The sequence below is a fragment of the Peromyscus californicus genome, unplaced genomic scaffold (genome assembly GCF_007827085.1).
Source record: "Peromyscus californicus insignis strain IS unplaced genomic scaffold, ASM782708v3 Scaffold_1__1_contigs__length_55948999, whole genome shotgun sequence".
NCBI classification, from domain to species: Eukaryota; Metazoa; Chordata; class Mammalia; order Rodentia; family Cricetidae; genus Peromyscus; species Peromyscus californicus.
Genome location: NW_026294492.1, coordinates 21,869,021 through 21,894,858, shown reverse-complemented (window position 1 = coordinate 21,894,858; position 25,838 = coordinate 21,869,021). Strand labels below are relative to the sequence as shown.

At 48.5% G+C, this 25,838-nt stretch overlaps 1 long non-coding RNA gene across 1 annotated transcript; it reads left to right on the top strand.

Annotated features, from left to right (window-relative positions):
- Positions 1–1,316: 1,316 nt before the first annotated feature.
- Positions 1,317–25,580, top strand: LOC128115476 (uncharacterized). The gene is made up of 3 exons (XR_008220164.1): positions 1,317–2,381; positions 2,857–2,931; positions 24,702–25,580. It is a non-coding gene; the product is annotated as an uncharacterized LOC128115476 (long non-coding RNA).
- The last annotated feature ends 258 nt before the right edge of the window (positions 25,581–25,838 follow it).

Below are 25,838 nucleotides of genomic sequence, written 5' to 3'. Positions count from 1 at the left end.
TGGTGCCTAATACAGATGGGATGATACCAGCGAAGGGGTCCTTTGAAATCAGCTAGGAAGGCTGTTGAAACTGTGTTTCAAGCCCGGGGCACGTGACCTCCGTGCTGGCGCAAGGGCTGAGTTGGGCCTTAGAAACCGTAGGTTTCCGTCTTAATGGAGGGTGATATGTCGGAAAGAAGCTGCAATTGGAACTGGAGGGAGTCGCCCGCGAGTCTGCTGTTGTAGGCGGTGCCTCGTATTAATTAACATTTCCAAAGCTCTTCGAGATACGAAGATGAGAGGTGGCATCTCCATGGCAAGTATGACTATATTGCCCAAAAGGCAAAGAGATGATCCTGGGACATGGCCAGGGCCTGGCTGATGCACAGGAAGGTCCCTATGTCCCACATGACAGGGCTTATCCAGAAGAGACCCTGTCCCAGACACAAGCCCCTTTGGAGATTCTGATATGATATAGGGAGGATAGATGTCTTTAGTCCCTAGCAGAAGATTCCAGCTCTTACATCACCCATGCTCTCGGGAGGTATTAGTGATTATGGCTTGTACCTGAGTCGGGAGGAAATTCTAGGTTCAGGGTTGGCCAGAGAAGAAAACTCAAGGGCCTCAAGTCTCAGAGGTCCAGAGTGGGAAGGCCATCCCAAATTGCTTGGAGCACAAAAATGAAGATTTTGAAGGCAGGCTCTGCCCAAAGCCACTCTTTTGCTTGGGATTGGACCTTTTGATGAGATAGTATTTTCTTCCCCAGGATGCACAGATCTGGACTGAACTGCAGTGGGCATATCATCCATTTCACAAGGGGAGGGGGGCGCGCTAAGGATCAGAGATACAACCTGCATGTCCCGGGTTACATGGCTAGCAGTGAGGACCTGGAGCCCAGAGCCACAGTTTGAATTTTGCTACCTGTGCACAAAGTTTCTGAGCTTCCCACACATCACAGAACACGCCGGGAGCCCAGGGAGACAAATTTGATACGCCAAGCTTTAGGCCGAGCAGATCTGAGTCGGAATCTTGGCTCCCTTACATAGTTGTGTGGCCTCAGGCAACCGTTTGGCCTCCTTTGGCTTCATTCTTGCATTTATTTCACACTTTGAGCATCAAATAATGAGCAGGCGATGGTGATTCTGACAGAAATCATCACAGGTAACATTTCTGAGTGATTCACATGCCAGACACTGTCCGAAGCGCTTCTCAGCTATGAATCTGTTTAATTGTAGCAGCAAAGCTGAGAGTCCCCTCATTATATTGATGAGGAATCAGACCCACAGTGAGGCTAAGTCATACCGGACCCCATAGATACCAACTGGGCAGTTACATTCTCTGAGAGGAACAGGAATCCCTCTGGGCTTGGGGAGACCTATAAGGTCTGAAGAAGCCTAGCTTCTGGTCACTCTTGTGCCTTCCGTGGGTTACACAGTGTTGGGAGCCAGTGGAGATTGGGGACAGAGACTGGTTTCTCCCAAGTCCTCCCTGCCCTAATTTTCCCCTCCTCCATCTGTGGTAATGTAAATATAACAGAAATATCCTACATTCTATGAGGCTGGTACTTTTGCTGAATCTCACAGCCAGAGTTAGTAATACACCCCGAAGGCTGTAAAAAAAACCACCTAAAAACCGAAGGCTGTTGTCCTATTGTGTACCCAGCCTGTTTGTTTAACCCGCCTTCCAGAGAACAGTGTAACAACCAACACTACTTGCCTTGTATTTTCCATGGGATCGACTTTTATAACACAAGCTACTGCTTAGCTGTAATCCTAAATTGTGTACTCTCTTCCACAACCCCGACCCAGAACAACGCATGCATATCATTTCCTGAAGGCAGCAAACACAGACGTTGAAAGCAACTGCCCAAATTCTACCGCAAAGGTTGAAAACATCCATTTGTGGTTCTGAGTCGATCAACAACGATGTCTATAGTACTGTCTGTTGTCTGGGTCAGTGGGGATCATTTAGAACCAGTGACTTAGTCCCTTGTAAAACTCTGTCAACGATTTCTGTAAAATAGCCCATTTCTTGCCCCCACGTGATGCTTCTTTCTATGCTATTCAACAGAGACAGAACAAAGCCCTTTGTGAGGGACAGGCACACACAATCACGTGACAGAGGCACAAGACAGACACGCACAGAAGATAGTCACACACAGGGACAGACTGATTCCCAGGACAGCCTCAGGCAGACATTGATTCAGACTCCTGCAACAGACAGAGGATGGATGAGACAAGGAGCATGGAGCAGAGGATTCCAATCTGGACTCGATTTTGGTTAACTGACTCCAAGGAGAAGCGCTTTATTCCTTCCCTTCATGTGACACTGATGCATTGTGGGTAACTCAGAGTTAGTCACCAGTGTGCATAATCTCCACAACAGCCCGGAGCTTTTCTCAGGTATTGTCAATGGACAATAGTATCAGGATATGGATGTAATAAATTAATACAATTAATGTAATTAATAAATATCATAAATATAGTTATTGAATGAATACTGCAAATGTAATCAATGAATACCACAAATTTAATTAATATCGTGAGTATAATTAATGAATATCATGAGTGTAATTAAAAAAAAGAGTATACCTAGTAAGAGGTGCTGTTGATTAGACACAAAGTATCACTTTATGGCAATTTAAAAAAATATATAGGAGCATACACTGTAAAACAATGGTAATGATTAATGTGTGAGCCAGCAATAAAGACATACTCCTTACATTGATATCATTCACTGTAGCCTTTGTGACTCAACTTACTTTCCACGTTAAGCTTTTATCTTTGCATTCTTATTGTAAATTACATGTGATAGAAAGCCATCTTAAACATTTCCCTCTCTCTCCTTCCCCCCAACTTTCTCTCTCTTTTGAGACAGGTTTCATGTATCCCAGAACGGCATTAGACTCTCAGTGATGCTCCAGCTTCCACCTCCTGAATCCTGGGATTACAGGTGTGTGCCACCATGCCTGATTTTAGGTAGTGCTGTAGGTTCAGTCCATGCTTCATGACCACTAGGCAGACACTCTACCAGCTGAGCTACATCCCAACCCCATAGAAGGTCGGTGGCATTAAATGCATTATTACTATGTGTCTCCCACCACCATCCGACTCCTTTCTCCTCTTTAAACAATAAGTCTTCACTCTGCTCTTTGCTAAGTCCCTGGCAAATGCCATTCTACTTTCTGTCCATTGATTTTGGCCACTCTAAGTATCTCATAAGTGGACACATACAGTGTTTGACCTTTTGTAGCCAGCTTATTTCACTTAATGTAGTAGCCTCAATGTTTGCCTCTATTGTATGGTTCAGCATTCTCTCTCTCTCTCTCTCTCTCTCTCTGGTTTTTTGAGACAGGGTTTTTATTTATCAACCAGTCAGAGCAACACATCTACAGCATACAGAACATCCCACAGCACCTTACCACTCTAGCTTCCTGTCTTGTGTTCCATTGGTCTTCATCTCTTTTCCATCCTTCTTAGAGGCGGGCCCTGCAGGGCCGTTTGCATCATCTCTCAGCAACCTACACTTTTGCCTCCAGGAGCTCTGGGCCCAGGGGGACCTGGTGGAGCTTATAGGGATGAGGTAGAAGGCAGGAGGCTTGACGTGGGTGAGTTTTAGGTGGCTCTCTCTATAACATGCATTTATTAAACAGCACACCCAGAACTTGCATGTGTGTGTGTGTGTGTGTGTGTGTGTGTGTGTGTGTGTGTGTCCATGGGAACAGAGTTGAAGCCATGTATCCCAGACAATTCTGAGCCCCAACATGTAACTGAGAGCAGATGGCCATGTAGCATCACATTCTATGCGGCAAAACCATCCATTCATTCATTCATGGTCTTGGAAAGCAAAATGAATAACCATTCCTGGACTTTTTTTTTTTTTTTTTTGGTTTCTCAAGATGGGGTTTCTCTGTGTAGCCCTGGCTGTCCTGGAACTCATTTTGTAGACCAGGCTGGCCTCAAACTCAGAGATCCACCTACCTCTGCCTCCCGAGTGCTAGGATTAAAGGCGTGCGCCACCATTGCCCGGCTAGACTTTTTATCATGTAGCTCTCCTCATAACATTAATATGAATTTACTTAAGCTATGACTAAACAAAACACAAAACAAAACAGGAGCCTGGACAATACGGCTCAGTGGGTAAAGGCAACTGGACAATACGGCTCAGTGGGTAAAGGCATCTGGACAATATGGCTCAGTGGGTAAAGGCAACTGGACAATATGGCTCAGTGGGTAAAGGCAACTGGACAATATGGCTCAGTGGGTAAAGGCAACTGCTGCCAAGCCTGATCACCCAGGCTCAGTCCCTAGGACCCACATTAGGAGAGAACTGAGTCCCAAAAGTTGTTCTCTGACACACCACACAGCATTGTACGCACATGCTTCCACCCTTATAAAATATGGGGGGGTGTGTATATGTGTGTGTGTGTAGTTTTTGTTTGTTTGTTTGTTTGTTTTTGAGATAGGGTTTCTCTGTGTAGTTTTGGTGCCTGTCCTGAATCTTGCTCTGTAGACCAGGCTGGGCCTTGAACTCACAGAGATCTGCCTGACTCTGCCTCCCGGGATTAAAGGCATGCGCCACCGCCGTCCAGCTACAATATATTTTTTAAGAAGCTACTTCGGTTATACAAGGGAAATCCAGAATAGTAGAGATCTAAAAAACAAATCAAACAAAAACCTATGGCCTAAATGCATATTAAAAGAATGATTGGTACTTGCTACTCCAAATAGCAGAAGGATCCTGAGCTACTGCCCTGGAGATCCCAGCAGCCTCTTGAGTAGCCTTGGTAAATGATAGACCGGAGGCACACCCAGCTCACCTGCACATCTGTGGACCCACCGACTGCTCAGGGCTTAGGGTACTCCATCCAGGCTCAGGCCCCAAACCTCCCCTGTGCGGTACTGCATAGTTTGAACATGTGGGCGTGGCCTGGAGATAGAGCGGCACTTCTCTCTCCGCCCCCATCACCCTGCCTAGGGTGAGGCTCCGGGATGTGGGCCTGGAGGAGGAAAACTTGACAGATTACACCGGCCTCCCCCAAAGCTCCTTTTAGCAAGCAGGCGCAGGCTGTTCCACCTTCCTGTAGCCTAGCAACCCCAGGCCCTGACAACTGATTTATTGGAAAAAAGCTTAACTTTTCCCAAGGTTTGTTTGCATCCCACCCGCTCCAGCTTTTCCTCCCTCCCTCCTCCTCTTACCCACCCCCTTTAGCTCCCCTCCCCTTAATTCTTCTCCCAATCCTTGACATCAGGAGGGAGGAGGGATGGGGGAGATAGTCATTGCACCTGCTGTCCTGTGAATGCTGCCTCTCTCCCACCCTGCATCCTCAGGTGACACCTCCGGATCCTTCTCCACGTGGTAGACAGAGTGGCCTGGCTCACTCTCAGTTCTAATGTGCTCCCTGCTATGACCAGGCCCCAGATTCAAGTGTTAGATCCTCACTAACAAGGCTATAGCTTGGGAGGTGGGACTTGGGGGAATAATTGAGTCTGGAGGGAAAAAAGAAAGAGGCCCTGCCGGGCTGTGGTTGACACACACCTTTAATCCCAGCACTCGGGAGGAAGAGCCAGGCAGATCTCTGTGAGTGCAAGGCCAGGTTGGTCTAGAGCAAGATCCAGGACAGGACAGCCAGGGCTACACAGAGAAAACCCTGTCTCAAAAACAAACAACAAACAGGCCCAGAGGAGCTAGCTTCCCCTTTCCCCACATGAGGACACAAGACCTCTGTGTACAAGGAAGCTGGCTCCTTCAGAAGGGGCACTGATCTATTTACCGTGCCTCTGTGTTGGATTTCAGGCTCTAGACAAATGATTCTCAACCTGTGGGTCTGGACCCCTTTGGGGTTGTCAAACAACCCTTTCACAGATATCCCCTGCGTCTGTGTCTTGAATACTCAAGATGGACCCTAGAGCCTCATACATTCTAGACAAGCCCTCTACCACCGAGGTACAGCTCCGACCCCTGTTTGTTATTTTGAGACAGTATCTTGTTAAATTGCCCAGGCCAGCCTTGAACTCTATAGCCCAAGCCGACTTTGCCGTTTTTTTCATCCACCTGCCTCAGCCTCCCGAGTAGCTGGGATTACAGGCCTGAGCCTACAAGCCTTTGACGCATTCCCGTCTTGCTTCAGAACCCTTGCTAGCTCCCCAAAGAAATCTCCTGAAAGACCCTTCAGCAGCTAGCCCTGCCTTTCTATTTCGTGTGAACTCTTACCCTCTGCCCGACCCGATCGCAATTCTTTTCTCTGTCCCCATGTCTTTGTGCATATTGCCCCTCTGCCAGGAATGCCCTGTCCGCTCACTTAGCTTTGACATAATCTTCAAGATTTAACGTGAGCATGGGCTCCTCTGGGAAGCTTTTCTCCCCCGTGCCCCTTTCCCCCCCTGCCCCCGCCCCCCACAGTACTGGCCATGCCTACCTTTGTGCTACCACCTACCTGGTACCTACTTCTGGGGGTGTACAGGTGGGCTTGCCCTGCACAGGCTGCTGTAGAGGAGACTGTCATTAGAGGATTTTCTTTGGGGGGCAGGGGGGGGGGTAGCAGGAATTTCTTCTTCTCTGACAAGTTTCCAGAGCTCAGCCCAGGACCTGACACACAGGGAGTGAGCTAGACACGAAGGGCCAGTGGGCACCCCGAAGAAGTGGGGAGAAGATGAGGGAAGAAGGAGAGAGGAAGAATGGGGGAGGGAGGGAAGAGTGGAGAGAGGAGGGAGGGGAGAAGGGAGAGAGGAGGGAGCATAAGTTAAGGAGAAGGGAAGAGAAGGAAGGGGAGGGGGAAGGGGAGGAGAGGGGTAAAGAGAGGGAGGGAAGGCCCGTGTGACCATCCAAAAGCCAACGTTCAAAGAGGGCAGGAGGATGGAGTCCTGGTGATATACACCCTCCAGGATGAAAACGCTCCAACCTATGGACCTAAGCACAGTGGCAGCTTCTGGAGTGGACGCAGGCCATATGGTAAGAGCCAAACCAGCTGGGCTCATCTGCTCCTTCCTGATCCAGCCCTTGCCCAGTACCCTGGGAGGGCTACCCCTCTATGGCAGTGCTGTCTGGCTGGGTTTGACCAGTTAAGAAGTGCTCATGGGAAACCAGGGGGTGGTTGGTATTTTCCTCGTCTTAGAGCCTTTGAAGCATGACTCTGGCTCCTGCAAGGACGTGCCTGGCTGCTACTCCCACATTTGGCAGCTACGACTGCCCCTGGTCTTGGGTCCGTCGCTGCCTCTAGCTCTTTCTCTCCCAGTTACTGTAGGAGAGTTGCTTTTGGCTGTTCTGGGTGGCCACCTCACCTCCTCGTTGATTTTCCCAGTGGCTTTTGTGGCCTGTGTTCTAGTGTCCTGGTTAAATCCTCCCAGTCGTAAAGATTGGCAGTGGCTACCCTTTCCTCCTTGGTCCCTGAATAACATTGGTGGCTTAGTTTATAGAGGCGGGGTCACTGTTTACCTCGGAGGAGGTGCTCCCTTCCTCCTCTCCCTGGACAGGTCTTGAACCTGCAACGCTCCTGCATTTACCTCCTGAGTGGTGTACCCTCCCAGCACACACCTAATTTGTTCTGTACAGAGGTGGTGTTCATATTTTAAATCAGGTGGGTTGAACTGGGGATGCGCTATCGCCCCCCCCACCCCCCGCCAGGGCATAGTGCTGCTGGCTTGTTGCTCTAAGGGCTCACTGTGCAATAGCAGGTCTCAGGGAGGGGGGGAAACCTTGTCTGCACCCTGTCTCTCACCTGCAAGGGAAGAGCTGGAGTTTCTGGCTTGAGTTCATTGAATTCCTAATGAGGAAGTTGCAGAGAGGGAGATGTGGGGGAAGCAGGGAGCTGGCGAGAAGGGCTGACAGGTATGGAGAAAGGGAGAGAGAGAGAGAGGGCAAAGGGAAGAGACTGCCGCAGGTGTGCCCAAGTTCTGTATGCAGCAGCTCAGTCAATATTGGTTCAAGGAATGAATAAACAGAGGAACTAGAGGGGACGGGTGGGGTTCGCAGCCCGGCAGAGATCAGCAGGTGGGGCTTGGCCTCTGCCCTTATTACTGCCCTTTCCGGTCTTCTCTATGGCAACAGCCTTCTAAGCTGTTGGTTTCCTGGCCTCCAGCCTTCCCGAGCACAGCTTCATGAAACTATATAAATAAATAGATAAATAAATAGGTAAATGAATATCACCACCATCTTAGCTGCCTGAGCCACATAAATTCTGTGTGTGTCTGCAAGCTTCGTCTACTGAACACATCCAGATGTGGTCTTCTCCAGTCCTTCCTCACTCTCGGGATGCGAGTGTGTTGTGGGGAGGATGGTTTCCTTGGAGGCCACAGCACTTAGCCTCAGATCTACTTTCTAGATCTTTCCTTGTTTCTGTCTTTATCCCTTTGAGACCTGGTGATCCTCATCAGGTTTGAGTCAGGGCCAAGGGCCAGGAAGTTAAAAACGTGAGCTCAGCTCTACTCCCTTTCCCTCCAATATCCCACCTCCCTTTCTCCTCCAATAAATTGCTTTTGGCACTTGCTGGGTCTGGGAACCCCCATTCTGGTAGCCTGGAGGTCATTCAGAGTTGCTTAGTTATTGTCACTGTGAGTTCCCGGGAAAGAGATAGGCTCCAAGGAAACACAATGGCCCAGTCCCTTGAGCAGTCTTGTCTTTGGATGATTGTCAGAGCTGGACATGTCAGGGCCTGCTTCTTCTGGGCAGGTGACGAGATAAAGGAGCTGGTCAAGTGGCGCTTTACCAGCCCCAGTGCAAGGACCGCACTCAGGGGACTCCATGCAGGAGAAAGTGACTGAACTTGGGGCATGGCTGAGGGTGATGGTGATGGAACCAGAGAGGGCAATTCTGGTGGTATTCTACCAGAATGGATCTGGCACCAAGGGACAGGGAGACAGATGATAAGGGAGATTTTGCGCTTTCTAGTTGGAACTACGTAGTTTCTGGAGACGTGTTTGAGTATCTTCAGGGAAGCCCAAAGGAAGGAACATTGTGGATATGTTGCTGAAAGAGATGTGTCTCTTTATCTTCGCTGGCAGACCCGCTAAGGTGGGAGAGAGCCTGGGTCTTAGGCTGGGAAGCAGCAAGAAGGTGGGATGTCGGGGAAGAAGTTCTTTCTGTGGCAAGTTTTAGAAGGGTTACCCAGAAAGGATGGGTGAGCAGAACGGCTAGCCGAGAAGACAGACCCAGGCAGGGAAGAATGGCGCTTGGAGATGAGTCCTCCCATCCAAGGGCTGACCAGGTCCATCTCTGCTTAGTCTTCATACTCCGATGAGACCAAGCACATTCAGGCAAGGCTGTGAGCACCAGGGATGAATTCCGAGAGTTCCCATCTTCAAGTGGGAACATTTGAGCATTTGAGAGCCTAGGTTTTGATCGGCAGAAATTGGGACGGCCTTACTCCACTTTTGGATTTACATCTGCAAAAGTAATTCAGGCATTTGGGGGCGGGGCTGTAGAATGACAGCTCTGAGATGCTAACTCCCTGTGCGGGTTCTAAAGCCCAGAGGATGCTGGGAGGGAGGAACTTGAGCCTTAGAGTCTGGAGGCCCACAGTTTGGAAGGGGTACTACCAGCAGCTGGAACGGCGAGCCCGCCCTCTAAGAGAGAACGTTTTGTGGGTGGGACATCAGTGAAGGCAGATAGAGGAGAGTAGAAAGGCTGATGCCAGGTAAGGGCCTGATGTGGGTGGCCTGTGACAAGTGACACATGGCAGCAGTGTAGGACCAAGACGTTTAAATAATCTGACGGTGGGATATAGCTAATGAAGGTAGGGGGTGAGGGACAAACCAGCACTGGTGTGGTTCAGATTGGCCTTCAGATTTCTGAGTGAAAGTCCTGTCTAGCTGGGATAGCTCTTGCCCCTGGGAGGCTGTTGCTCCAGCCTGATGACCTGGGCAGCTCATTTTCTTGATGGACCCTTGAACCTCCTTCCCCAACCTTCTTGGATGGCCAGACCGGGACCTTGATAAGGATGGCCAGGTTGCACGGGCCAGCCCGTGGCCAGCAGCAGCTCAGTAGGTATGTTACATATAAGGGGGAATCCTCTCTCCAGTCTGACCTTAGCCAAGGCCTAGCTCTTTGGGGGAGGGGAGAAGATTGCATAGATTCCCCCAGGGCTCTTTAATTCCCATTTGGGTCTCTGCTCTCCGTCTACATCTTTTCTGATTGGGGGTCTGCGGCTCCGCCCTTCTTTCAGACCTCTTGCCCCTCTGTGTTTACCCCTGTTTATTTGCGCTTGTCTTAGGGACTACCTTGAGCAATCCATCACTCCAGCACGTAAACTTTCACGCTGTGTTTGGCACACAACAGGCAAGCAAGCAGCCTTCTTGCCAACTTCAAAAGCAACACAACACACTCTCCTCGGCTGTCCCGGGATCCGGGCTCATCACCAGGAGGACGAGGGCTAATAACCAAGGAAGGAGGAGGAATGTTCTTTGCACAAGTCTGTCAGGAGCTGAGTTCCAGCCCCCAGGGGAGTTTGCTGTTAAGGCCTTCCACTCGAAAGGAGTGTGGAATCCCTGTCAGGAAACAGGTTTCTCTCGAGGCTGTGGAGCCCAGACTAAGCCCTGTTGTTGTCGTCCAGACACAAGGAAAGACACAGATCCCTAGGGTCACGGGGCATGATGGGAAGTGTGCAGCCTCCTCAGCCTGGCCTGTGTACCTATCATAGAGAGGGCCGGTATAGGTGGAAACAGCAACCTGTCTCCTGAGGGGAGAGACTTACACAGTGCTGAACCTCCCAGCTGCTGCTGGAGCTGAGCACTCCCTGTGAGCAGGCACCCTGCCAATCACTCCCCACAAATGACTTCCTGTCCTCTCCTCCCCTGGGAGGGGACACACGGCCTGCCGTGGCATCCACCTGGATTGTGGGCCCTCTAGCCCACAGCCTGTGCACAGCTTATGCTCATGGAGTGCTGACCACTGTGTCAGATTCCTGTAAGTGTTCCACCTGGCTGAATTCTGGTCACCACCTTATGGGGTAGGCATACTTGTCTCCGTTTTCTAGTTTAGGAAACAAAGGCTTTTGGGGGCTAAGTAACTGGCTGTGATTACCCAGCTTAGTGGCGGAGCCAGGTAGGACTCCAAGCCCAGGCCAGAGACGCCAAACCTCTTAGCTGTTTCTCTGTGATCCCCTTCAGTGACCAAAGCCACGCTGGCCCTTGGGCTCCATTGGTGAGGAGCCTGGTTTATCATTTTGGGGATCTCTTCATGTTGGAACTGAAGCCACAGCACCATTGTGATCCTCAGCCATCATTTAAGGTTAGCTTCAGGGATTCTGTTTTACTCTGTCTTCTAGTCAGGGAGATGTGACACAGAGGACAGGACCTTCTTCAAAATGCCTCTCTTTCTACCAGGCCTTTTTGGGGAACACTTCATCTGCAGCCTGATTGCCCTCAGGGATGGAAAAAAAAGTGGCCTAAACAGATCTCAGGAGACATGGGGTTTGGAGAAGGTTTTCGGTAAAAGAAGGTGGCGTTGGCAAACGTCACCTACTGCTCTGTGATCATGAACTTCGTCTTATGATTGACTTTGGCCTGAGAAATCACAAGTCCCCATGGTGAGCCTGTGCCCTGCATCCCTGACCCAGTCACTGGCACCCTTTCCATGAGGGTTCAGCACAGAGTTGAGTAAAGTCACCATTTCATGAAGTCTCTCAGCCTTGCCAGTCAGTCCCTGTCCAGGTCACATCTCTTGACCTTCAGAAACAAATCTGAGGCTGATCGAGAGAGCCCTGTGTCCCTGCCCAGCCTCAACTGGAGGGGGGAAGTTGTCTTCTCCCAAAGGCCTCAGCCACACAGGAAGCTGGTTCGCCAGGATGGAATTGGGAAGCTGCCCCGTATTTGCTTCTTTCTTTTGTCTTCTTGGCCTTGCCATCCTAGACTTGCTCAATGTCTGTGTAGATCTGAGCTGAGTCCCCAGTACTAGGCATGGAGTAGGGTGGCCAATAATGAATGAATTCAGGTCCCAGCGTCCATCTAAGCATGAAGGAAATCATTCACTACCTTATCTAATTTTACCTGTGAAAGGTACTGACATTAGTGGGTAGATCTACCTCCTCTCTCTCTCTGCTGGTTGATGTTCACATCCTTTGCTCAAATGAAGCAAGATTGTAACTTAGATTTATCCCCACCCCCCAAGAGAATGCTAGCTCTCATACATCCCTTCCCATCCAAGTTCAAATTGAGGGGGGAGTATGATTCCCATGATTCCTGAGTGTTAAGATAAGGGCAGAGGGGTGGGGGGCATAGCTCAATGGAGTCTTAATAAATCCATTCTCTTGGTGCTCTCTAATGTGCGTGCACACGTGGATAATTACATGGTGCCTGTGCTGCTGAAAATTGCTTTCCTTGGGAATCAAAGTTTTGTTTTGTTTTCCTCTCCAAGTATTTCATTCTCCTATCCTCTCCCTCCCCCCAGCAGCTGAGACTTTCTGAATATTTGCCTCTGTGGAGGGCAAAGGAAGAAACAGAGGTGGCTTCTGAGGGGCAGGAGAGTAGTAATCAGAGACTGCTCAGCAGGGGCCAAGAGGACTCACAGTCTTGACTTGGCAGGAATCTGTGACAAATCGTAAGGAGTTAGTCCTTAATTACTGCTCATTTCCAATATGAAAACTTAGATGGAAATGAGCACAGCTATGAGGGCCTGACCCCAGATATGATCCTGGGGACATACGGGGTTGGGGATGGGGGTGGTGGGGGGCATGCACCATATCTTTTATTTCATGAGTTGTGTTCAGCAGAAGCACACCAGCTGGATTTTTGTAGTGCTGGGACCGAACCCTTAGCCTCAAGCATGTCAGCTAAGTGCTCAGCTCTGCCACTCAGCTACGCTTGCTAGTTTTCAATACAACACTGGTAGTTCACCCATACTCACTCAAGTTACCTGGTTAGCCCCTTCTATCTTAGTACGCTGGCCTCTAAGCCATAGTCAATCCATTTCCTTTCTTTTCAGGGAGGTGTTGGGGCAGGGGACTTAGGAAAGCTCTCCAAGTAGGTTGGTTTGCCCTGAGTCAGTGACAAAGTTTCCCAGAGGCAAAGCTGATAAAGGACTATGAAAAGCCTTCCCTCCCCTTGGGGTCATGGAAGGTCTTGGCTGAGAAGCATCATATTGTGTTCGAAAGACATTATATATGTCATCAATATGTAATGAGGCCTTGGGGGAGTGTGGTCTGTCTGGTTGGCTGGTCAACTGTGTGACTGCAAGCTGGGCCTGACCTGGCATGGCATGCCAAGGTCCCTTGTCCTCGGGGACGGAATGGCATATCACCCGGCAGGACAGACGATAGAGTGGCTCCCAAATGGCCATTTTCTTTTTCCTGCTCTCTTATTTGGGAGGAAAATAATGCTAACACTTGGCAATTACTGCTGCTTATTTTGGGCCAGGTATCATCTCCTTAAAGGAAGTTGTTGAGCAAACTGAGGCTTGGGGAATTCAGAAAGTTGTTCCAGTCACATAGTAATCAAGGCTCTAGGAAGGACAGGAAGGCCAGCTAACTGAAGAGAGCCAATGGGTGTAAAGAACTTGGTTTTGAGAGGCAACATTTTCACACAGTGAGGGCCCCCAGGGCGCTAAAGAAACTTAAGGAAACAGAAAAGGGGATGGGGTGAGAAACCCTGTTCTCAAATGCTTTCCTGTCTCCCCCAATCTTGTTTTTGACAGGGTTTCATGTCAGGCTGGCCTCTAAGTCACTAGCTGAAGATTGAGTTTCTGTTCCTGCTGCCTGCTCCTCTAGATGCTGGAATCCCAAGTGAGCATCAGCAGGCTTCATGTCTGCTGGACAAACGCTCTACCAGCTGAGCCACACCCCCAAGGCCTCCACCTTAGTCTTAAGACTCGGGAACTGGGGGGAAATCGTACTCCTTCAATTTGAACTTGGATGGCAAGAGATATCTGTGAGACCTGGGAGCTGGCATTCTCTGGGGGGTTAAGGACAATTCTAAGTTACAGTCTGGCTTTGTAGACTATAACTTAGTCTACAAAGTTATTATTTATTATAATATTAATAATATAATAACATTATAAATATTATTTGTAATAATATTATTATTATAACTTTGTACACTGTGACTATATATTTGTCAAGACAAGGTGATGGATATTGATTGACGTTTGTTAGCTTAGTTTATAATTTAAGACATTAGGCCACGGTACATAGGATTCAATTTATAGACCCCTGTTCTGAGTCCTGTGAGTCTTTAGGAGGGCCTAGGTCATTGTGATTTGAAAGTCCCGAAGAGAAATTCCGATTGACAAGTGTCGTACATCGGTTTCTCACCAGAACCCGGTGAGCACAAGAGCATAAGCGTCGTCCTCCTTCTTTTTTGTTCTCCTCCAAGGCCTTTGAGTGTTCACACACATCAAAAAGCATAGATAACACTACGAGAAAAAGGAACTTGGCTGCAAATGATAACGTAAAACCTGTTCTTAGAAAGAGGTGCCTCTGGGACCTTCAGGTCAATTTTACACTGAAACCAAACTATCTGAAAATGTTCTAAGTTTTCAAACCTGGGATTTTATCCAAGCCAGCAGGACCCACAGCCCCTTCCTCCAAGGAGTACGTGTACCGTGTCTATGGTGTCTTCCTTGTTCTCCTCCCACGGAGGTGTTCTCAGGCTCTGAAGATGCAGGGACGGAGTCTATGGGGGAAGGTTAGGATGCAGCTTTTCTGTGGTCCTGTTGCTGGTCCAGAAGCTGGAAGCTGCTTGGCCATTGGCCCCTCCCTCTTGCTGTAGGTGACTGTGTCCTTGGTGCTCTAGCCTATGCTGCCAAGGTTGGTAGAAAACTACACCAAGGCCTGGGGTGCTATCCCCCCTGGAGGCAAACTTCCTTCCCACAATGGGCACAGTCTACCACCTCTGTTTACCGTTCTGCCAGGCTGGTTCCCGGCTTCTCAAGCCTGAAACAATGAGATGTCTCATTCAGAAGGAAGAGTGCGGGAGTCACCCAAGTCCACGTGGACACAGTTCCACAAGTGACCTTGAAATGACCATGACTGTATGTTCATGTTTGGCTGAGGCCACCCTGCAATGCCCAGGATTCTGACTGGGCTGTCAGAAGGAGGAGGGTGGGACCTGCTCCTGCAAGTGTTTCAGGTGATGCCAGTCCTCAGCGTAGAGTCCCGTGTCTCCTCACCCAGTACTGCATGCTGTGGCCATTCCCATGCAGTCTGAACTGGAGGGCTGACTTTCAGCAGGGCCGTGAGGTCAGGCCAGGGTGTGCTGATCACTCTACCATTCACTCTTCTTCCCTAGAACCAGTATGGTGACCTTGCTGCTCCTGGTCTCTTGTCCAACATCAACCATGTCACCCAGCTCCTGGGCTGGACTGAGCTTCCAGCCTCTTACAACACCTCCCTCCCCTGCCTTTGAGGACTAAGGCTTACACATGCAAAAGCATATGAAGGAGAATGTTTATATACATTTACTGAACATGTATACATGTACCCATGCATGTATATTCTCTCTGTGTGTGTCTCTGTCTGCTTCTGTCTTTCTGTTTCTGTCTGTCTGTCTGTCTCTGTCTCTCTCACACACCATATGCACAGACCATACACACACACACACACACACACACACACACACACACACACACACAGAGAGAGAGAGAGAGAGGGGGGGGAATGAATTCTAGAGCCAGGTTCCATATACTAGTGGCAGACAGGGTGACCTTTCTATTCCAGGAAACAAGTGTTTACCTCAACACCGGGGTAACTTGTTTTCTGACCTCCAGGTGAGGGATGTGCTGGCTAGCACAGCAGGCCACCCTTGGGAGAGGAGAAAAGCATTTTCTGTCCAGGTTGTCACAAGCCTTGGGTGGAATTTGAGCTGGACTCCAGCCCAGACTTGCTCGGTGCCTGAACACTTTCTCACAAAACTCTCTCGGCCTTAAGGAGGGAGCCTAATAGGAAGGACATGCAACTGAGGAGGAGGTGATGATTTGGGGACAGATGAAGCCTCTAAGTTGCCCACCATTCAGCTCATGTAGATAGCCTTCTATTTCAAGTACTCTGAGGGCTGCAGCTGCAGGCTGGGCCGTGCCTCGAGGACTTAGTAGGACCCATTGCTAGGAGACCTGACCAAGGGCCCAGCACTCCAAAGGACACAGCAGAGCTCAATCCATGGTTTGAATGTGGTTGGATCCCTTCTGAAACACATGCTAAAATGTGATTGTCGTTGTGGCCGTGTTAGAATGTGGAACCATCAGGATATGAGTGGGTCATCAAGAGGGAGTAATGCCTCCCTCATGGGATTGCCATAACATGGGACTGCCCCTTTCTTTCTGTTTCTTTTGTACATGGGCATTTCCCTGCGATCTGCTGTCCTGAGGCCAAAACCAGATGCTAAATAGACGCTGGCACCGTGCTCTTGAACTTACTGGTTTCCAGGAAAATAAACTTCTTTTCTTTATGTGCTACCTAGCCTTGGGTATTGTGTTATATAGCAACAGGAAACAAACCAAGACACCTAGTTTTTATGAGCCTTGGCAGTGGACCGTATTTTTAGAAACTTGACTTTGGGGATCATTTGATCATGTTTGGTTACTTGAGGTTGTCTTGTGACAACTCTGGCCAGTAGGCAGGGCAATGAGATCATATATATTTTATAGATGAGGAAAACAGAGACTCGGGAGAGGTGAAGTGCCGTGTACAGAGTTGGAATGGCTACCTTCTGGTTTTATTGTTTTGACAACTCCACCGGACTTTAAATTTCACTTGATAAAATGCACAGACCTTTAGCGAGGGCTTTCTATTTTCCTGCTTGGATTTGAACATGAAATAAACACAGGCTCCTGTGTTCGGTACCTGGTTCCCTGGTGGCACTGTTTTGGGAGGTTCTGGAAACTTTAGGAGGTGGGATCTAGTGGGAGGAAGTAGATTGTTAAATGTGTGTGGTCCCCAGTCCCTCCCTTGCTCCCTGCTTCCCGCGTCCTTCATTGGGTGAACAGTGTACTCTTTCACATGGTCCTGCCACCATGATGCCAAGAGCTATGGACTGAAATCTCTGAAACTGTGAACTAAAATAAACCTTCTATCCTTTCAGTTCTTTCTAATAACAAAACGTCAGATTAATTCACCTTTAACGCAGGGGCCATTTCCTCCCCACATTTTCTCAGGTCTCACCGGCCATTTTGGTTGGATTCTCCTACCTCTGCTCACATAATCAGTTCAGCCCTTCACGTTGGGGAGATCCATCCATAAGCAGACAAGTTAATAGTAAGTGACCTAGGACACATGGCCTGGTTTGAGACCAGAGTCCCAGCCTTACCCTTTTTAAGTCTGATGAGCTTTCAGCTTTATTGCGCAGTCTCTTCCCCAGAGGGCCGAGGAAACAGAAGCAACTGCCTACAGGAAATATGCTGCAGCTTCCTCCACAGACACGGAGTTCTAGGAGAGCCCGGCTCCATGGAAACAGCAAGGAGAGGGTGTATGCATGGCATTCTTCTAGGCCCACTCCAGTTCTCCTTAGAAGCTGCTGAACCACTGCGTATTTTCAGGGTGATCCATCCTAATCCATAGTCTCTTCAGAGCAGCATCATTGAATCACAGAATATCAGAAAAAAAGCTGCTATCTGGTCAAATACCCTCAGTGTACAGGTGAGGCTTACAGCGGAGATGTGGTATTGCTTGCATGAGGCCACCCCACCTAGTTATGGGTAGAGGGGATAGCCTAGTCTTATGTTGAACTTACTAGTGTGGTGTCTACCAACAAGGATGACATATTAGTTGCTTTTAACTTGAAGGCTGGTCTCTAGTGGCTCCTCTGGATGCCCTATATCTTGGGAGATTAAAAGCAACCCCACTTCTGAATTCATCTTGTTTTAGTCTGTTCTCTATTCTATGCAGATTCCCATTTTTCTTTGGGAGTACTGATCCCTCAACACATACACATACCAAGCACCTATTTTTCTTTTTTAAAATCAGGTCCTGTGCTAGAATAGGTTATAGCTAATAAATAAGATAGGCAGAGTTCTAGGCCTCAGCTAACAGAAGCAGAAAGCTTATTTACAGTAATGAATCCTAGAATTATTATTTGCGTGATTAATCCTAGAACCACCTGTTTGGGATTCTGAGTCGCTTGTCCTAGTAAAACTATTCCCTTTGCTTCCTGTGGCCCTCCTTGGACTCTAAATCTTGATTTACAAGTATTTCTAGAATAACAACCAGACCCACATTCTCCTGTCTGGCTTGAACATATGAATTGATCAGATATTGAGCATAGTGCTTAGAACAAGCCAGCATCACCCTACTTTTGAATGAATGCCTGGTCCGGCCTCTGCCCTGGCCACAGCTTAGCATTGTCTTTCTGTTCATGTGACCCTCCTGAGCATCAGCTTTGGATCTAATTCTCTCTCTCTCTCTCTCTCTCTCTCTCTGTTTTTCGAGACAGGTTTTCTTGCACCTTTCCTGGAACTCACTCTGTAACCCAGGCTGGCCTCGAACTCACAAAGATCCGCCTGCCTCTGCCTCCCGAGTGCTGGGATTAAAGGCGTGCACCACCACCGCCTGGCTCCAAATCTCTTATTTTGATGTCTTATTTCAGACAGGGTCTCATGTAGCCCAGGCTGGCCTAGAACTCTCTACACAGTTACGTCTGACCTTGAACTCCTGATTCTCCTGCTCCTGCCTCCAGAGTTCTGGGATTATAGGCATGAGCTGCCATGTCCAGTTTGACTCCAAGTCCTGAGAGTATCTGATTTCATGTCAGTATCTGACTCTGGCTTTGACATTTGTGCCCACTATATATCTAACTATATATCTCTTCCCTGAATGAAATGCCCTTCAATTGCAATCTCAGGCCAAGGCAACTTCCTGCCCTCATGCCCACCAGCTTGGTTGTACCTTCTATTCCAGCATCTTCTGTTTTAGTTCTGTCCTTTCCTGGCCTGCTTCATCTGAGGCAGTCTATGACCTGTAGCTGACACATCATCCTGACAGGCCTTTGATAAATATTTATAAAGTTGAATCAACTTGGGAGTGGTTCAGAAATTCCAGGAGCCTCTAATAAAATCCAGAGGCCCTGGTTGTAGTCTAACAGTTCATTCCATGTTGAAGATGCCCTCCATCAATCCTTATGCTTCTCTTTGCTCTACAAGTTTGGAAGGAACATAGATGTCTTGATGGGGGCATCATGGTGGGCATGGGAGCAATCTTCCACATGGAACTTGGGCATCTAGCAGTGGCTGGCAGCCTCAAGCCCAGCGCTTTGTCCCGTGTCTGTCCGGCCCCGCATTTGGAAGTGCTGGAAACAGGTTCTCCCTGTCACTGGCTGGTCTGGGGAGTGTCCTGACCTCCCTACTTCTGCAGAACAGGCTCTGTCCCCATAGAAGGCAGAAGCAGAGGCAGCCTTAGAGGCTGTCTTAGTCACCGTTCCAGTACTGTAAAAAGACACCATGATAAAGGAAACTCTTATAAAAGAAAGCATTTAATTTGGGGCTGGCTTACAGTTTTTTAGAGGGTTAGTTCATTATCATCATGGTGAGAACATGGAGGCACTCATGGCACTTGAGCAGTAGCTGAAAGCTTTACATCCTGATCCACACACAGGCAGAGAGAGAGAGAGAGAGAGAGAGAGAGAGAGAGAGAGAGAGAGAGAGAGAGAGAGAGAGAGAGAGAGAGATGGAGGGAAGGAGGGAGAAACTGCCCTGGTGTGGGCTTTTGAAACCTCAAAGTCTACCCCCAGTGACACACTTCCTCCAACAAGGCCACACCTCCTAAATTCTTATAATTCTTCCCACACAGTTCTATTCCCGTGTGATTAAGCATTTAAATATATAGGCCTATGGGTGCTGTGGGATGGTCTTTCTGGACACTGTGAATATGTGTTGCTATTATTGGTTAATAAAGAAGCTCTTTGGGCCTATGGAAAGGCAGAATAAGAGCCAGGTGGGAAATCCAAGAGAGATAGAGGGAGAAGGCAGAGTCAGAGCAGATGCCAGCCCACCACCCAAGGAGCAACATATCAACAGACCAGTAAAGCCACAGCCACGTGGCAAAACATAGATGAATAGAAATGGGTTAATTTAAGATGAAGGAGCTCACTAGCAAGAAGCCTGAACCATAAGACCAAACAGTTTGCAATTAATATTAAGCCTCTGTGTGTTTACTTGGGACTGAGCAGCTGTGGGACACAGGAAAACTTCCGGCTACATATGGGGACATTCCTATTCAAACCGCCAGGCTGTTTGCTTTCCTTCGATGCCTCTCTGCATTATTCCTAAGAGGGCTGTTCACTCTAGATTTGAGTCTTTTGCTGGCATTTAGGCGCTTGCATTAAGATAGCCTCAGAAAACTCAATTGCGGCAGCAAGGCTAAAGCTCTGTGAAGCAGAGGGCCAGGCCCTCCCTGAGGGTCAACCCAGTGGCTTTCTATTGAGTTCAGCCGCCATGCTACTCCCTGAGCATACCCTAGAAAGCCAGTTTAGACCGGTTGCAAAATATTCCTTTACACTGTGTGAAGATGTGTCATTGTGATTGCTTTAATAAAAAGCTAACCGACCAATAGCTAGGCAGGACTTCTGGTCAGAGAGAGCTCTGGGAAGAAGAAAGGCAGAGTTACCAGAGAGATGAGGAATAACCAGGATGGGCATAATGGAGGTGAGGTAACGAGAGCATGGAGAAACGTAGATTTAAAAAAAATATGGGTCAATTTAAGTTATAAGAGCTAGTAAGAAACAAGCCTAAGCTAAGGCCAAGCTTTCATAATTATTAAGCCTCCATTTCATTTTTTTTTTTTTTTTTTTGTGAGCTGGTGGCTCAAAAAGAAAAGTCTGTCTCCACAGAACTTTCCCTGAAATCTTCCCTTGTATCTGGAATACTTTACTTGTAGGATGAGAGAAAGGTATTGCCTCTTCAAGAACAGTTTGAGGGCCTGGAGGGATGGCTTGGCAGTTAAGAGTGCTTCTTGCTCTTTAGGGGACAGGAGTTCAGTCCCCAGGGTCCATGTTGGGCAGCTCCCATATAACTCCAGCTCCAGGGGATCTGACCTCCTCTTCTGGCCTCTGCAAGCACCTGTACACAAGTGCACAGATACACGTGCATACATATAAATAAATATAAATGAAATTTTTTTTTTAAAAAAAGGATGGCCGAGTCTTTATCTCCTACTAGGCAGCATCTGAGGTGACCTATGTGTGATTCTCACTCTCAAAGTTACTCAGTCATTTCAACAAATAGAATCCAGCAGAGGGGATGGGGTCTCTTCAGACAGTAGGTTACCAGAAGATTGTGGCTTCTGTATTGTGTTCACTTCGCTCCTCTGCCCCGTCTCTTCCTCTCTTGAATTCCACACAGTGGGGGAAGCAAATGGCCGTGTTTTGAGTCGCTATCAAGAGAGACCCTCACGGTGCGGTGAGGGACCGAGACCTTCATCCCAGGAGCCTTTGAAGGGAACAGGGGCTTCCCAGCTTCCCTGTAACAAGCTTGGAAGTGGATCCTTTTATCATCTATGAAATCTCGAAATGACTGCAGTGTTGGGAGATCCTCTGGGCTAGGACCCAACCAGGCTCACCCGGTCACCCTACACCCGGACTCCCTCACAGAACCAGGAGGTGACACAGAGTCGATGTTTGAGTAATTTGTTATGCAGCAGAAAGTAACTACTATAGATCCCCATTGGTACTGCGGATACACCGTCTGAATTTCTTTACATTCACGACCTTTCCTCCACATGCCTCAGTGCCCTTGTCAGAGTTGTTTCTGGTCCAGACGTGACCTTTGTGCCAATTTTAAGAGACACATTCCTTCAGGTGCTTTGACTGGGAAGTTGTCACAAACGTCCCGTCTGTGGTGACTCAGGTCAGAGCCCTGCAGATGCACGGCCTCTGCTCCGTGCTCAATCTGCACCTGCGTGGAGCCCGGGTCTCCACTTCTGCTTAAAAAAATTTCCCCTTCTAATGTCCTCAGTGGGTTGCTGCTTTGCAAGCTGGTGGTTTTCCTGCTTCCCTTCCTTGACCTCTCGGCTTCACGTGATGCGGTGGACCGCTCCCCTGTCCTCGAAACCTGCTATGTAGAATTGTAGGGAACTGGGTGGGGACAGAGCAACTTTACAGATGGCAGGCATACTGCTGGAAAGTGTCGGCTATTGTGGTGACAGTAAACCCTAGCTGGTCATTCCTGAGGGAGTCTTGGTCTGTCTCCTATATTGTCTGCTATAATCGAACACCCTGCATTGGTCGTTTCTAAGCCATAGAAGTTTATTTGGCTCGTAGTTTTGGAGTATTTGGTCAAGGCCTTTGCACTGCTCCATAACATGGCTGGAGAGCAAGCAAGAGGACCATGAGCCACCCTCCCCCCCCTCCAATTGGAACGGTGCCTTACTTTTGACCCGGATCTCTCCATTCCACTACAGTCTCTCCTAAAGACAGCCGTTCATGTTCCTTAGAGTCACACACAATGGCCTGCAAGAGCCTTGGCCTCTTAGCCTCTCTCTGGTAAACGAAGCGCTACCTGACATCTTGGTGAACACATTCACGTCTGAGTGGAGGTGGTTGCCATTGTTTTTCAGGCAACAGCAACTTGACTTTGAAAGTGATGCAGAAGGATAAGCCGCTGAGGCCTTTCTTCCTGAGACCCAATGCCGCTGCATGGGGCTTTCTTTGTCTAACTTTCTTCAGTTTCCATGGCCTCCACTGCGCTTTCAGCCTTGTGCTCTGTGCTAATCCGAGACTCTTGCTAGTGAGGCACCTTGCCGGGGTGCTGGAGTCTTTCTCACAGTCCTTGTGCTGGCACCGCTCTTTCCAAGAGCCTGTGAGTCATCTTGTCCATTCTTTCTCTTCCTGGGTTTCCTTCCTCTCAGTCCCCGCCCCTGGCCTCTGGACCCCTCTCTTTTTCTTTGCATTCATTAACATCGTCTGTCCCTTATCTGTGAGTCCTTCTGTTTCATTTTTGACCCCTCGTACACATTGGGGTTCTGCTATGACTGTTTTTCAAGCTGCTAAATTTTCTTTTGCTTATTTATTCATGTATGTGTGTGTGCATGTATGTATTTTGCTGTTGTTATCGTTGTGGTTTTAGCAATTTTAAATGAACAGCTCAGTGGCATTATGCACCTCTAGATTCTTCTGAAATCACCACCACTGGCATTCATCTTGCAAAACTGAAAGTATCCCCATTAGGTAAGTCCCCACCTCCCACCCCCCCTTTCCCGTTACCCCCTGGCCACCACAATTCTACTTTCTGTTCCTGTGAATTTGACTTACAGGCACTTCACATCTACGGACACAAACAGTCTTTGTGCTTTTGTGGCAGGCTATTTCACGTAACCTCAGAAGGGTTTACCCACGCTGGAACAGATCCATGATTACCTTTGCATGAATGACTCCAAACCTGTAGTTCCAGGACTCGCCTTTCTCTTACAGCTTGCTTCTCTGTGTCTTTGATTTTGCACACGCTTACCCACACCTTTTAAAGGATGAATGTATTCCAGTGGCCTCAAAGGTCACACGCCTAAAGTCATGTGTGCCACCTGTGAGGGTCCATTTTCATTGCCAACTTGACTGGATTTGGAACCAATCCAAATCCAATTAGGAGATAGATGATTCTGGGTGTGCCTGTGAGGGTGTTTCCCGAGAGCTTTAACTGACGAGAGAAGACCTAGTCCAATGTGAAAGGCACCATCCCAGGTGTTGGAGTCCTGGACTGAATTAAAAAGGCAAAAAAAAAAAAGGAGCTTGGTGGTGATGGCGCATGCCTTTGATCCCAGCACTCTGGAGGCAGAGTCAGATGGATTTCTGTGAGTTCAAGGCCAGCCTGGTCTACAGAGCGAATTCTAGGACAGCCAGGGATATGTGGAGATACCTTGTCTCAACCCCTCCCACCCAAAAAGGGGGGGGGGAGTAAGCTGAATACCAGCATCCTCCTTTTCCTGATCCATCCAGATGTGAGCAAGCAGGCCCCCCCTCCATCACAGCTGGGTGCTGCTCCTATCACTAAGCTTTCCCTGCCTTCAGTCCTTGGGCCAAAATCAGCTCTCCATCTCTCAAATTGCTTCATGTCGGGTATTTGGTTACAACCAGAAAATTACATAGCACCCTCGGAGCCCTGGTTTCTGTCAGTGGAAATATGCTTCCAATGCCTCTTTTGATCTTCGGCCATTCCCGTTTCTTCTTTTCTCTCTCCACATCAAGTGACTCCGCAGCCTGTAAGCCCTCTCTTGCTCCTTATTCCCCGACATAATGAGTTCCAAGACCTCAGGCCACTCACAGTCCAGCCTCCAAGTGGCTGGGATTTACAATCAGTACGTGTGTCAGTAACCATAAAATAGTGGCCTTTTAAAATGACACCAAGGCTGGCTTTCTCTTACGTTAATGAGTTCTGGGGCTAGCCTGGGATTGGCTTAGACCCCCTCCCGAGCGGTTATGGATCCAAACCTCTTTAAGTTCCCTGATTTATCATCTCCAGATCGTTGCTACTCTCATTGTTTAAAATGCTGTTGGAGTGCTGGCCAGACGGCAGGTAGAGGTACTTGTTTTGCGAGCCTGGTGACCTGAATTTCATCACTGGAACCCATATAAAGGTGGCAGAAGAGAACCAACTCTACAAAGTTGTCCCCTGACCTCCCCATGCCAGGCACACCCTGACACATGTGTCCCCTTCCATGGCTTGCCCTTGCTCGCTCTCACTTTCTTACCACACTGCCCCTCCAGTCACTAATAAATAAAATGCAGCTAGAGCTCCAGCCATCACATCTTAATTCTAGGCAGCAGGCTAGAAGAAGAGGTAAGAAAGGGCACATGCCAACTGTCATTCGATCTATTTTCTAGGTGGACCTATAACATGTGAAAAGTTGGGAGCTCTGTTACTAAGAAGGGAGACTAGAACACAGGAACCAGCCTTCGCTGTCACGGACCTCCTCCTGTGTCTACATGCTCAGTGAACTCTCCGATGATGGGACACAGCCACTCAAGAGATTCTCTGTCATTTGTTGTCATTCTGCTTCACTGGCAGCCCCTGAAGGCTGAGGATCTTGTCTGTGGCTTCCTTGGTGATCTGTGGCACTTCACGTGCCTGGAAAGGAAAAGGGGTTCCAGCAGAATTTGATAAACAAGACACCTTTGGGGGGGAAAAAAACCCTGAGATGAAGGAGGGGACTCAGGACAGTGTTCCTGTGACTATTCCCACTCTGAGTGTGTGTGTGTGTTTAAACTCGAAGACAATTTAATTAGTGTCTAAACATAAAACAACAGGCAAGCTGGAGATCTTGGCTGCTGCCAGGAGGGTGAGGCTGGATTAGAGAAAGAGAAAGTCAGAGTTTTGAATGAGAGGCCAAGAAGCCAGCTGCCAGGAGTGGATGTGAGGGGAGGGAAGGAGGGAGGGAGAGACAGAGAGAGAGAGAGAGAGAGAGAGAGAGAGAGAATGAATGAATGTTAAGAGTGTCAGAGCAAGCATAGGGTTTTGCCTATTGTCTGAAAATGGGAAGGGGAACTGCAGGGTGATTAGCAGTGACTCGGGGGTGGGGGAGGAGTGGGCGGGTTTAGTAGTGAAGGTCTGCAAGCAGCTACCACCAGGGAGAGGATTCTGTAACATGTAGGTCCACAGCTCATTAAGGGGATGGTCATTCATCCCTTCAAGAGAAGCTGCTTTGGGAAAAAATAGTTTTGTCCTACGGGGGAAAAAAGGAACAGCAGTTGTAATAAAAACCAATCCCTCCATACAGAGTCATTGTATAATTTATGATATTACTAGTTGGATGGGGTTTGCCTAGGTTTTTGTGTTGTATTTTCCTTTGACAAAAGATGCATCAGACTGACTGATGTTGAGAGTCTCTTTGGCTTTTTTTTTTAAAAAATTATTTATTTATTTTTTAAATTTTATAATTTGATTTAATTTTACATATCAGCCACGGATTCCCCTGTCCTCCCTCCTCTCGCCTCCTCCCCTCCCCCTAGCCCACACCCCAT